Here is a 12,604-nt window from a genome sequence, read left to right on the forward strand (position 1 = left end):
ACAGTTCTGGCTGAAAGCGCGAGTGCCGCGCCGAGCGTGGGCTTCCGGTCTGCTTCGTCTCAAGGTCAATCAGAAATGCATCGCAGCTCTGAAACCTTGGAAAGCAAACGACTGGTACCAATCAGGTGTAAGCCTGGGGACTTCCTCGAGTGTGAAGGTGGTGTCTACGGACGCATCCACCTCGGGATGGGGAGCGCTGCTCGAGGGCAGACCGTTCTTCGGCCAATGGTCGGAACGGGAGAAGCTTCTGCACATAAACTGCCTCGAAATGCTGGCAGTAGACAACTCAGGGGTGCCGCCAGAAATTCTGGGCCCTATGGAAACCAAAATTTCTGGGCCCCCTACATTTTTTACAGATAAAATTTAACCCAATAAACATGCCCTGTATACTTTAAAAAAGATACTTAGCACATTGCATAGTTAAAATGTCTAAAGATGAGTACAAAGCCTACAAAAACAAGAAAAAAATATAGAAATATGTACTTGTTTACATAAAAGGGAGAACATTTATTATCCCAATTGCAATTGCAAGCACAACAGAACATAATGTACACATATTGACATATACTTTACATGAACAAGCTTTAGCTGGGTCAAACTGCTCAATCAGGAAACATCAGCTAGAACTAACCGATAATTAAATCAGACTTGAAAAACTGTGTGACATACTGTCGACTTCGGCGTTCTCTGTCTTCTCTTTCCTTCCTTTCTTTCCGTTTTTGATGCCCTGACTTTTGATGTGACATGCCTGCGTGTGTCACTGTCTGCGCTGCATCATAGCATAAGCAAGAGACGCTACACTAGCGATCGTAGCTCGGACAGCGCAGGTGGAATGAACCATTGTGAGGGGGAGGGGTGTGACTGAAACAGTAAATACATTATTTGTTTTTTTAAATATTAAATCTATGGTCAAAACGGACAAAATACACATTTAGTGCATGAGGGGCCCTAGAACATTTAATGTATGTATAAAAAAGATAAAAGAAATAAGAAAAGAAAAAGGGGGTCTGCTCTTCTGGGCCCTAAATCAGCCTGGGCCCTTAGAATCGTCCTAACCTTCCACCCCTTTACGGCGTCCTTGAGACAACGCGCTGACGCGTTTTTGGCCCCAAATACGAGGACACCACGGTCCGTTCGGACAACATGTCAGTGGTGTCCTACATAAATCGCCAAGGCGGCCTCAGGTCCCGAAACCTGCACAGGCTGACAGAACACCTCCTGGTGTGGGCTCAGTGCAACCTGCTCTCGCTGAGAGCAGCGCATGTGCCAGGGCTCCTAAATGTAGGACCGGACAGACTGTCCAGGAACAATGTTCCGACAGGTGAGTGGTCTCTACACCCACAGACAGTCCAGCTGCTGTGGAAGAAATTCCGCAGAGCGGAAGTAGACCTGTTCGCGTCTCAAGAAAACGCTCACTGTCTGGAATTTTTCTCCAAGAGCAGGGACGCGCTGGCTCATGTATGGCCCCGCCGCCCGCTCTATGCCTTTCCCCCCGTCTCTCTCCTGCCTCAGGTGATAGAGCAGATCAGGGAAGAAGGATGCTCAGTGCTACTTGTAGCGCCGTTCTGGAAAAACCAACCCTGGTTCCCAGTTCTGATGCAGCTAGCGAGCACTGCCCCATGGCCAGTGCCAGTGAGGAGGGACCTCCTCTCTCAGGCCAAGGGCTCGATTTGGCATCTGCGCCCAGAGCTGTGGTCCCTTCATGTTTGGGCCATCAACGGGTACCCGCTGACCTCCCAAGCGGAGTGTTAAACACGATCACGCAGGCTAGAGCTCCGTCTACGCGACGTCTCTATTCCTCGAAATGGTCAGTGTTCTCCAGCTGGTGCACAGCTCGCGGCGTGTCGCCCCCAGACTATGGGGTGACGGAGGTTCTCTCCTTCCTACAAGAGCTGTTGGACAAGGGCAGGTCCCCTTCCACGCTCAAAGTTTATGTGGCGGCCATAGCAGCGTTCTCAAATACAACGCTTGGTCAGTCAATAGGAAGGAACGATTTAGTCATCCGCTTCCTTAGAGGAGCTAAGAGACTGAATCCTCCCAGACCTCCCTCAGTCCCCGTATGGGACCTTTCTGTGGTACTGGAGGCCATGAAAGGTGACCCATTCGAGCCTTTACAGACGATTGATCTTAAACACCTGTCTTTCAAGACAGTGTTTCTTATGGCTCTCGCTTCGGTGAAGCGCATAGGGGACTTACACGCGCTCTCAGTAAACGCGACGTGCATGGAGTTTGGGCCTAATGACTCAAGAGTTATACTCAAACCTAAGCACGGTTATGTTCCAAAATCCCTCAACACACCGTTTAGGGCGCAGGTCATTTCCCTGTCAGCCCTACCGGTCTCTTATGAGGAAGGAGACGCAAGCTTCCTTTGTCCAGTCAGGGCATTAAGAGCTTATGTGTCTCGCTCATCTGTCTTCAGACAGACGGAGCAGCTCTTCGTTTCGTTCAGCGGACGTTCCAAGGGACTAGCCGCGTCGAAACAGAGCCTATCCAGATGGATAGTTGACGCCATTGCGCTGGCGTACACTTCCAAGGGTATGCAGTGCCCGTTGGGTGTCAGAGCGCACTCCACGAGAAGCATGGCTTCGTCGTGGGCCTGGTCAAGTGGGATTGCCTTGCAAGATATATGTATGGCGGCAGGCTGGGCCTCCCCGTCTACATTTATAAGGTTTTATAACCTAGAGGTTCCCGCCTTACAGGCCAGGCTGTTTTCGGTCTAAATATACCAGTACTCTCTGTTCTGATGCTATCGGTTCAGAATACTGTGTCTGCTGAGCACTGCTCGATGAGCACTGCCCGCTGATCGACCGCAAAATGCTTATGGGCAAATAAATAAGACCCACAATTTTCCATCAGCTCAGGCCGTACTCCGCCCTGTCTGTATGATGTAATTTGCGTCTAAGGGACGCTGCTATATGTGGAAGAGCGCGGCTCCGCCCCTCCCTCTTCCCGGACTCCCTGTGAGTTCCCCTGGTGATTATGCACTATATGAACCCCGGGCTTTCGCCCTTGGGTCTTTGGTGTCAGATCCCAGCACGCACAGCGTTTTACATTGGGTCCCCTAGCATAAGATACTTACGCAGTACGAGAGACCTCTCGTAAGAGAACGTACTCGGTTACTAACGTAACCTCGGTTCTCTCTAGAAGAGGGAACGAGTACTGCGTATCTTGCCGTGCATGCACACGCTCTGGTTAGCTTCGGCGATGAAAAACCCGATATCAGCTGCCTGCGAGCTGTATTTATAGGCCTAAGCCACGCCCGTTTTGGCGGGACGTGATGCAGTGGGCGCGAAGCACCCTCATTGGGTCTGACGTCACGCTAGGCCTCGCTCGATAGGCTGCTGCAGTTGCCGCAGAACAGCCAATAGGCACACGAGCCGTCTTGCCTATGTCTGTATGCTGCCGCAACGCGTTTTACAATAATACAAAATTAAGGATAATTTTTTGGCTTCAATATCTCGCGGAAAAGGGATTTTCCCCTAGCGTAAGATACTTACGCAGTACTTGTTTCCTCTTCTAGAGAGAACCGAGGTTACGTTAGTAACCGAGTACGTTTTTCCCTTTGCCTGCAGAGATGACATTGTCTGAGATGTGGAGAAACTCCTCCGGCCGGACCAACATGAATACATGATGCTGAAGCAGAATCAATCTCTCTCACTGACCTTAGTGTATTGTAACATGCTTTTCATTTATAGTTTTCTACTGTAACCTTTTTGGCTTTTGCAGTTGGGTCACTGTATTTTCACAGTATGCAAGTGCTGAATATACAGACATTCAATACTATACAATAGTCAGTACAATACCATACTTGTAGTGCATACAGTATACAATTTATTCACCTTACTACTGTAAGTTGTCATTACTAAACGTTTTTACGTAATTGCTAAATTTGTTTACTTAGTTACAATATACTTTTTTTCTGTAAACTGCATGCTTTGGATTGTGCAATGACTGTCACAATACCAACAGTTCATGTTTCAGTTCTACCTGCAGACAATATGAAATACATTGTTTTATAATTCAATTTCCTTTTACTGTAAGCCATTCTACATTTTTGGTTTTGTGTTGAATGTGTGCATTCTTGGAAACATGCTATCTAAAAGTGAATGACATACTTTATAGAATGTACAGTAAAAAGAAAAAGAAACAGGATTGCACTGGGCAGCCACTGATCAAATTGGTTGAAATTGCTTTCCAGGGGTGGGTGTGTGGTGACAGATACCCAGATATCATCATAAAGACTGTGTCTGTTCCCCGGACTAGGAAATACAAACTCCCAAACCCATTTAAGGGTAAAACTTTGATTGATGTTCAACAAATAAAAAACAAATATAATGCAGATGAACAAACGATAAAGCTCGGGTTGCTGAATATTCTATCCCTTTCTTCAAAATCACTTTTATGATTACAGACCATAACCTAGATGTGCTGTGTTTGACAGAAACTTGGGTAAAACCAGACATTAATACTTTAAATGAGTCCACCCCGCAAGATTACTACTATAAACACGAGGCTCGTTTAAAAGGAAAAGGGGGAGGTATTGCTGTCATTTATAGCAATATCTTCAGTATTACTCAGAAGTCTAGTTTCAAATATAATTCTTTTGAAGTGATGGTGTAATGTTATGTAGCGTAAGTGATAAATCCCGTTTGACTTTTGTGCTGGCTACTGTATACAGGCCACCAGGGGACCATACAGATTTTTTCAAAGAATTTGCTGATTTTCTATCAGAGTTAGTACTGGCTGCAGATAAAGTCCTAATTGTTGGTGATTTTAATATCCATGTAGATAATGAAAAAGATGCATTGGGATTAGCATTTACAGACATTCTAAACTCTATTGGAGTTAGACAACATGTGTCAGGACCCACTCATTGTTGTAATAATACTTTAGATCTAATATTGTCACATGGAATAAATGGTGATGCCGTTGAAATTCTGCAGCAGAGCGATGACATCTCAGATCATTATTTAATCTCATGTATACTTAACTTAGCCAAGGTTGCAAAGCCACCCATGTGTTATAAATATGGTATCTATCACTTCTGCCACTAAAGATTGCTTTCTAAATAATCTTCATGATCAGTTTCATCTCGGCAGCATCACAGATAGCTTAGAAGAACTCGATGTTGCTACATTTCTTTCTATTAAAGAAAATAGTCCAACACCGTGGTACAACGAGCACACTCGGGCCCTTTAGAGAGCAGCCCGAAAAATGGAGCGTAGAGCATTTCATGGAGAGAGAGCACAATTGCGTACAGAAAGGCCTTAAAAACGGCTAGATCTGCATATTTTTCAACACTCTTAGAAGAAAATAAACACAACCCTAGGTATTTATTCGAAACAGTAGCTAAATTAATGAAAAATAAAACTTTAACACCAGATGTTTTCAAACAGCACAGCAGTAATGACTTTATGAACTTCTTTACTTACAAGATTGATAATATTAGAGAGAAAATTATGTGCAACCATGTACTACAGTACGCATCAGACATTGTAGTCTCCCTGAGGAAAAATTCCATTCATTCATTGCTATAGGAGAGGAAGAATTTTCTAAACTCGTTAAATCATCTAAATCGGCAACATGTATGTTAGACCCTATACCGACTAAGCTATTGAAAGAGATGCTTCCAGAGGTCATAGATCCTCATCTTAATATCATTAATTCACTAGGATATGTACCGAAAACTTTTAAGCTGGCTGTTATTAAACCTCTTATTAAAAAAACGCAACTTGATCCTAGAGAATTAGTCAATTACAGTCAATTACAAAATTAAGTTGCCATTAGTGGAATTGCACTAGCATGGTTCAAATAATACTTATCTGACCGTTATCAGTTTGTAGCAGTAAACAAAGAGATGTCATATCGATCAAAAGTTCAGTACCACAAGGCTCAGTACTAGGACCGTTGCTGTTCAGTCTGTACATGCTACCCTTGGGAGATATCATTAGGAAGCATGGCATTAGTTTTCACTGTTGTGCTGATGATACTCAGCTCTATATTTCTTCGCGCCCTGACGAAACACACCAATTCACAAAATTAACGGAATGCATGGCTGATATAAAAATTTGGATGACTAGTAATTTCCTACTACTTAACTATGTTTCCTACTATGTAACTATGAAAAAACAGAGATTCTTATTATTGGACAAAAAACTTCCTCAACAATTGATGGCTGCTCTGTCAAGTCTTCATCGTCGGTTAAGAACCTGGGTGTGCTCTTTGATACTAATCTTTAATTTCAAAGTCACGTTTCTAGCATCTGTAAAACCGCATTCTTCCATCTTAAAAATATATCTAAATTACGACATATGCTTTCAATGAAAAATGCGGAACAGTTAGTTCATGCGTTCAAGACCTCAAGGCTAGATGATTGTAATGCTCTACTGGGTTACCCTGCACGCTTAATAAACAAAGTCCAGTTGGTCCAAAACGCAGCAGCAAGAGTTCTCACTAGAACCAGGAAGTATGACCCTATTATCCCGGTTCTGTCAACACTGCATTGGCTCCCTATTAAACATCGTATACATTTTTCAATATTGCTGACTACTTACAAAGCACTAAATGGTTTAGCTCCCCAGTACTTGAGCGAGCTCTTAACACATTATAGTCATTCACGTCTATCGCGATCTCAAAATTCTGGCCAGTTGATACCCAATACCTAAACTTCTTGTAGCATACCTTTGATTTTTTCTCAATTGCTAAAACACAATTTATGAAACCTTGCTCCTTTTTCTGAAAACATTAAGCACAAAACCTCATCTTCGAGCACTATTTACAAAACCTCTGACTCTTCTTGCAAAATGAAACTTTCGCCTCAAAACAGTTTTACCTGTGTTCAAAATCAAACACTGCTCTCAAATCATAAACAAAGTGATCAAAATGATATACACTATCAAGCAGTCAGTAAACAATACACCAAAAAACAGAAAACACATTGTTTATCTATGGACTGCTATTCTGTTTGTAGACTTACCCGTGACACCTTACTGTACCATCAAAAAGTTCATTTGTGATATAATGTATGACTGCACTTAATAAAAGGAAATAAAAAGAAAGTAAAAAACAAAACAAAAACATATAGTTCTCAGGGAGAAGTACATTTTTAATCTCAAAACAAATTTCATTGTATTTTGATGAACGAAAACATGTTCTATCATAGTAGCTCAAAACTGATCAGAAATTACTACTCTGCTTTGCTCTTTGCAATTTTTTTTCTTCCTCCTCCTTGTACCCTATTTTTACAGTACTGTACCCTGCATCTCAAAAACTTGTCCTTTGTCTCTGTGACACTGTAATTCTTGATCTTTGTTGATATGAACCTGCAACCAGTCAAAATCTATTGAGCAGTCAGTACTGTTAACAAATGGAAAGCACAATGTTCAGGCCATACAATTTGTTCATTGTACATTATACAGCCTACAATGCACTGTACTACAGTATACAATACTAAAAGGGACAAAAATCAAAGGAGTAAACATGTGATCAGTGTGCTGCTTCTTGTCTTTGGGCATCATTTGAAACAGGTTAAATCAACTTTGAGTGGTTGTGTTCAATCCAAGCGTGCCGCACAAGCCCTGAAAAGTGAAGCCAAAACGTCTCGATCGCCCCCCGGTGACTGGTCCTAGTATAGGTCATAAGCCCCGCCTCCCCGTGTTATTCAACGGGACGTGAGACCAACTAAACAATTAAATTACACTTCAAATATCTTTTTTCCAAAGGTGGTTTCTTTCATTTGCTGTCGTTTTTATCACGCTGATGTAAGTTCAAGTGTCTGTTTCAAAAATAAGTTGGTTTTTAGTTAGTTACGTGATTCGGTGGTGTAACGTCATGATTGACAGGTTCTCTGAGCGAAGTAGTCACTGAAGCACCAACAGACATTTTTTCGGGATCTTCGGAGGACTGAAGAGATTGTGTTTACTTTATTTTAACAAGCCTCTTGTCGTACTGCAATCAATTTTTTAAAAAGTGTGCAGAATCCACTCTCCCTGAGTGCATTCTGCGAGAGTGAGGGCGGAGCGTTGATTTCGCGGCTTTACTTCCTGCTCACTACTGCGCAGGTCTGGTCCCGAAATCGCTACTGCGCAGACTCAAGTTCCAATATGTCAGCGCCATATCGGGACTCTGCAGGGGGGCAGGGTTTCATATTATTTAGAAGTTTCCCCGGGCGCCGCCATTGGCTAGCGGACCATCACCTGCTGTTAGCATCCCATTGACTCCCATTCATTTTGGCGTCACTTTGACAGCGAATAACTTTACATCTGAGGCGTTTAAAGACTCCATTTGTCCATTATTTATTTCTAAAGATTAAGAAACACGAAAATGTATAAAAGGCTCCATTACCTTGTATCTTACGTTATGGCCCCGTAGAAGCCGTTTTTGTAAAAATAGGCTAACGATTGCGTCATAACCACGCGACTCTCTGTCGCACAGTAGAGAGATTACCGTATGGACAGGAGGAGAAGCTTGCGCGCAATCGGGGGGACGTGGAGGCAAAATGACAAAGTAATTAATCAGAATACTTAGCAAAAGTTTCTCCTGCTCCAAGCTCATGGACACCTCCTACTCACACTCTCCGTCTCTGCAAGTTTCGGAAGGGAATGATTCAGATTTCTCTTGGCACAGCTACTAGAAGACAGACGGGTTGCTCACGTCACATCTACGTCGTCAAGCTCAGTTTGAGTCTGCGCAGTACGCTCGACCATCAGGAAGTTAGTGCTTCTAATTGACTTCACTTGTCTCCGTTGAATCCAATGGGGTCGCTGTGTCCAGTTTATATACTGTCTATGGGACTCTGGCGGCTTCAGTTCTCATCAATGGAAGAGAGCGAAGGGGCGTCGTCCATCTTTTTTTACAGTCTATGGTTCAATCAATGACATGTGTTCTCTATTTATATTTGATTGTTGCCACTTGTGTTTACCAGTATGGATGACAAGTGCATTAGAGTGCAGAATGTGTTTTGAGAATGAGAATGTGTCTAGAGTTTTGCTGAAAAGTTTAAGTGAGATCTGCAAAATTGTGTTTTACCATGTGAAATGGTTTAAGGTATTGCAACAGACTGCACAATTAGCTAAATGAGTTCAGGCAACTGAGAACTTTGTTCAGCCAATGGGTTTTAGTGTTTTAGCAATGAGAAAAACTGTAAACACAGTGTAACCATACTTAAACACATTGTTAACTTTGCACTTTGTTTGCAATTCTGTAACACACTTATTGCGAAACACTACACACGTTTTCTTACATTAGACACTTTGTTAAAAAACTAAATCACCTGTTATCATTGGGAAAACACTCTGTTCAAAATGCAAAACTCATCTGGCAATTGTAGGCACTTACATACACACCTGAAAACACTTGCACAGAAAACAGAACATCGATCGGTCTGAGCCTTAGCACTACAAATAGGCCATTTTGGTAAGCCATTTTGAGAACTTTGCAAGCATGGAGGCAATGAGAGTCAGAGTCAGAGTCAGAGTTAGAGGAGGACAAAGAGGGATCAATCCAGATTCGGCACACAAGGCAGTATTTTCCCCAATGTCTAGCCCGCGAGGACATCGCCTGTGCTGTTGACGAGGTCTTGTGGCCAGATCCGAACAGAAGGCAGGATCCATAAGTGCTATGTTAATCTCCAAGTGCTATGTCTGATTGGCTTGTGAGTAAAGTTTTGACATAATGAGCCAAATTCTGCAAAAAGTGTGTAAGCAATAGGCAAAAACTGTAAATGATTATTAGGCTGCATAGACTAGGCCAGCCGGAACCGGGGACACTTCCTATAACACCCGATGTACTCGGTACTAGCACAACACTTCAGATGTTGAAGACAAAACACTTTTGTCAAAACTATACATTACTTCATAAAAACAATATTTTGTTACCATACGAAACACACACATTTCATATGACTTCAATCTTTTTTAACCAGTTACACACTGCTGTTGCTAACTTAAAACACTTTTAGCAAGTCTAATTCTCAGTGATTAGAGTACTGTAAATGAAGTACACAGAAAGTGCAACCATACAATAGTTCACCAAACACTACACAAGACCAATGCTGCAGACTGAGGAAAATATCATTTATTTCTCTCCATATACCCAAATCAGTCAACATGGAGAATCACAACAAAACATGTCCCAGTTTTCATGCTACTACAGTAGTGTGCATAACACTGTTAGCTCAGCAAACAACAGACAAACGTAAAATACTGTATCCAGTACAGGTTACAATTACAATAAATAACAACAACAACAACCATAACAAATAATCTGAAAAAACTGACAATATTGTACAGAAAATACTACAGTAAACATACTATACATTATCTTTTCGCCTAGCTGGATCTGGCCAGAGAATTTCATCAACATCACAAGCAATATCCTCATTAGCAAGACAACGCGGGAAGAACCGTCTTGAATGTCGAATCCATCCTTGCACAGCTGCGGCATCGACTTGGTCACCGGCGTCCTCCATGGCCTGAATGAGGGGTACCTGAGCCTGGGGCTGGAGATCATAAACCTTCCACCGCCATGCAGAGAAAAACTATTTGATAGGGTTTAGAAGCGGAGAGTATGGTGGAAGGTATAGTACTGTCAACTGTGGATGGTGTTGAAACCAGTTCTGGACCAAAGCAGAGCGGTGGAATGACACATTGTCCCAGATGACAGTGTATTGCATCTGGTGCATTTCATTACCTGCTGTGACGATGTGGTGCAATCGGTCCAAAATGTTGTAAGGGCCCATTTTGGCATGACGGAGGAGAACCCCATGCTGTGAAATGGCAGCGCAAAGGGTGAGGTTACCTCCACGTTGCCCTGGGACATTAATTATAGCGCTGTGGCCAATGATATTTCTGCCTCTCCTTCTTGCTTTTGTGAGGTTGAACCCTGCCTCATCAATATATATGAATTCATGCAGGATTTCCTCAGCATCCATCTGCAAAACTCTCTGAAATACAGTGAAAGACAAGATTGTGTAGTCAGGATAGGTCTAGTATACAGTCAATGTAAAAAAGGCTTGTGTGCAGTGTGCAACATCACAGTGCATAAGTGAACAATACAAACCTCCATATACTCATGCCGCAACCGTTTGACCCTCTCTGAATTCCGCTCAAAAGGCACTCGATAAAGTTGTTTCATTTGAAGCCTGATAGCATTATTGGCCAAAACCATGTTTATTATCTCACTCTCTTGTTCTTGCGTGAATATGGGCCCCCTTCCTCCTCGTCATTCCCGACCCTCAATCCTATGTAGAGAATAATACATGTAACTTACTGTACAATGTCACAGGAAGGGGTATCACAAGTGCTGATATGGTGCATACAATAAGCGGCTGATTACTGTAACTGTAGACAGATCTTCTTTTACCTGTTTTCCTGTCGAAAAGTCCTTATGACAGATGCCCACTGTATATCTGCTAAGATTTGGCTGAACTCTCAGTCCAGCCTCCCTCAGCGTCAATCCGTGGTTCACAACATGGTCCACTAGTGTTGCACGAATGTCATTTGATAAGTTTGGTCCTCTTCTTCTTTGTGCACGTTCTCCTCCTGCTTCAGGTCTTCCTCGACCTCTGGCTCGGCCTCGGCCTCGGCCTCTGCCTCTGCCTCTGCCTCTGCCTCTGCCTCTGCCTCTGCCTCTTCCTCTTCCTCTACCTCCTCCTCTGACCAGTATAGAGGGTATGCATTGATATCACTTTCCCACCGGAACACGTGGCAAAAGAGCCTGCTGTTTGACTGGATTTAATAGGGAAAACTGCGAAAAACGCAATTAAACAAGCGATTATCCATTTAAACTAAAGGTTGGACTCGATATAGTGCTCCTTACAAATTACCAAAGATCCAGTGATCCGTGGATATTGATATGCAGCCAGCAAGGGTGTTTCCTGACATTTAGCCTATATGTGTCGGATTTTGACGCTGGGGAAAAAGCCTATAAAGCAAATTTGCCTGTGTGAACGTATATATATATATATATATATATTATATATATATATATATATAATCATATCGTCGGGCCCTAAAACTTGTATAGTTTTTGTCAGTGTTTAGCCTATTTAAAAAAATCAAATTATGCATATAAGAATATAAGATGGTAAATATTGATATATAATATATGATGAGATGTCAATGCAAAATAAAACAATATAATATATAGGGCACCTATGATTTTACCCCAAAATTCAAAATGATAGCCTATGCAAAACTATGTTTTGCTGCCTGGAATTCAGTTGTTTCTGTGAATAGCATTCAGTTGTCAAATCTATTTTATACAGTCAATCTCAAAGCTCGTTCCTGATTTATTCACGCTGAGAATTTCATACTCTAAACGTGTCTCTATTGCATCTAGCTGATACGTTCTGTGGTAAAATTTGTTTTTTGACAAGCAAAAATAATAATAAGGCTATTTTATTATTATTTTTGCTATATATTTCCCTTTTTCAAAAAGAATCTGCTATTATATTTTTTGTCATTTCCTACTGGTCAAGGTTTATTGGAACTATTAATTGGAGTAAGGAATGGCTGTTACCTAATAAATATATTATTACAAATGAGGTCAAGGAAATTTCATTTAAGATATTGCACAAATTTTACCCCGCTAAACATTTTCTATC

The 12,604-nt window shown here is 42.1% G+C and overlaps 1 long non-coding RNA gene across 1 annotated transcript; it reads right to left on the reverse strand.

Moving 5' to 3' along the window:
• Positions 1-10,059: 10,059 nt before the first annotated feature.
• Positions 10,060-11,960, reverse strand: LOC309501274. The gene is made up of 3 exons (XR_014206838.1): positions 11,362-11,960; positions 11,059-11,239; positions 10,060-10,942 (listed from the first exon to the last, which is right to left on the reverse strand). It is a non-coding gene; the product is annotated as an uncharacterized lncRNA (long non-coding RNA).
• Between the last annotated feature and the right edge of the window lie 644 nt (positions 11,961-12,604).

The sequence above is a fragment of the Leuciscus leuciscus genome (assembly GCF_965113295.1).
Source record: "Leuciscus leuciscus genome assembly, chromosome: 6".
Classification (NCBI taxonomy): Eukaryota; Metazoa; Chordata; class Actinopteri; order Cypriniformes; family Leuciscidae; genus Leuciscus; species Leuciscus leuciscus.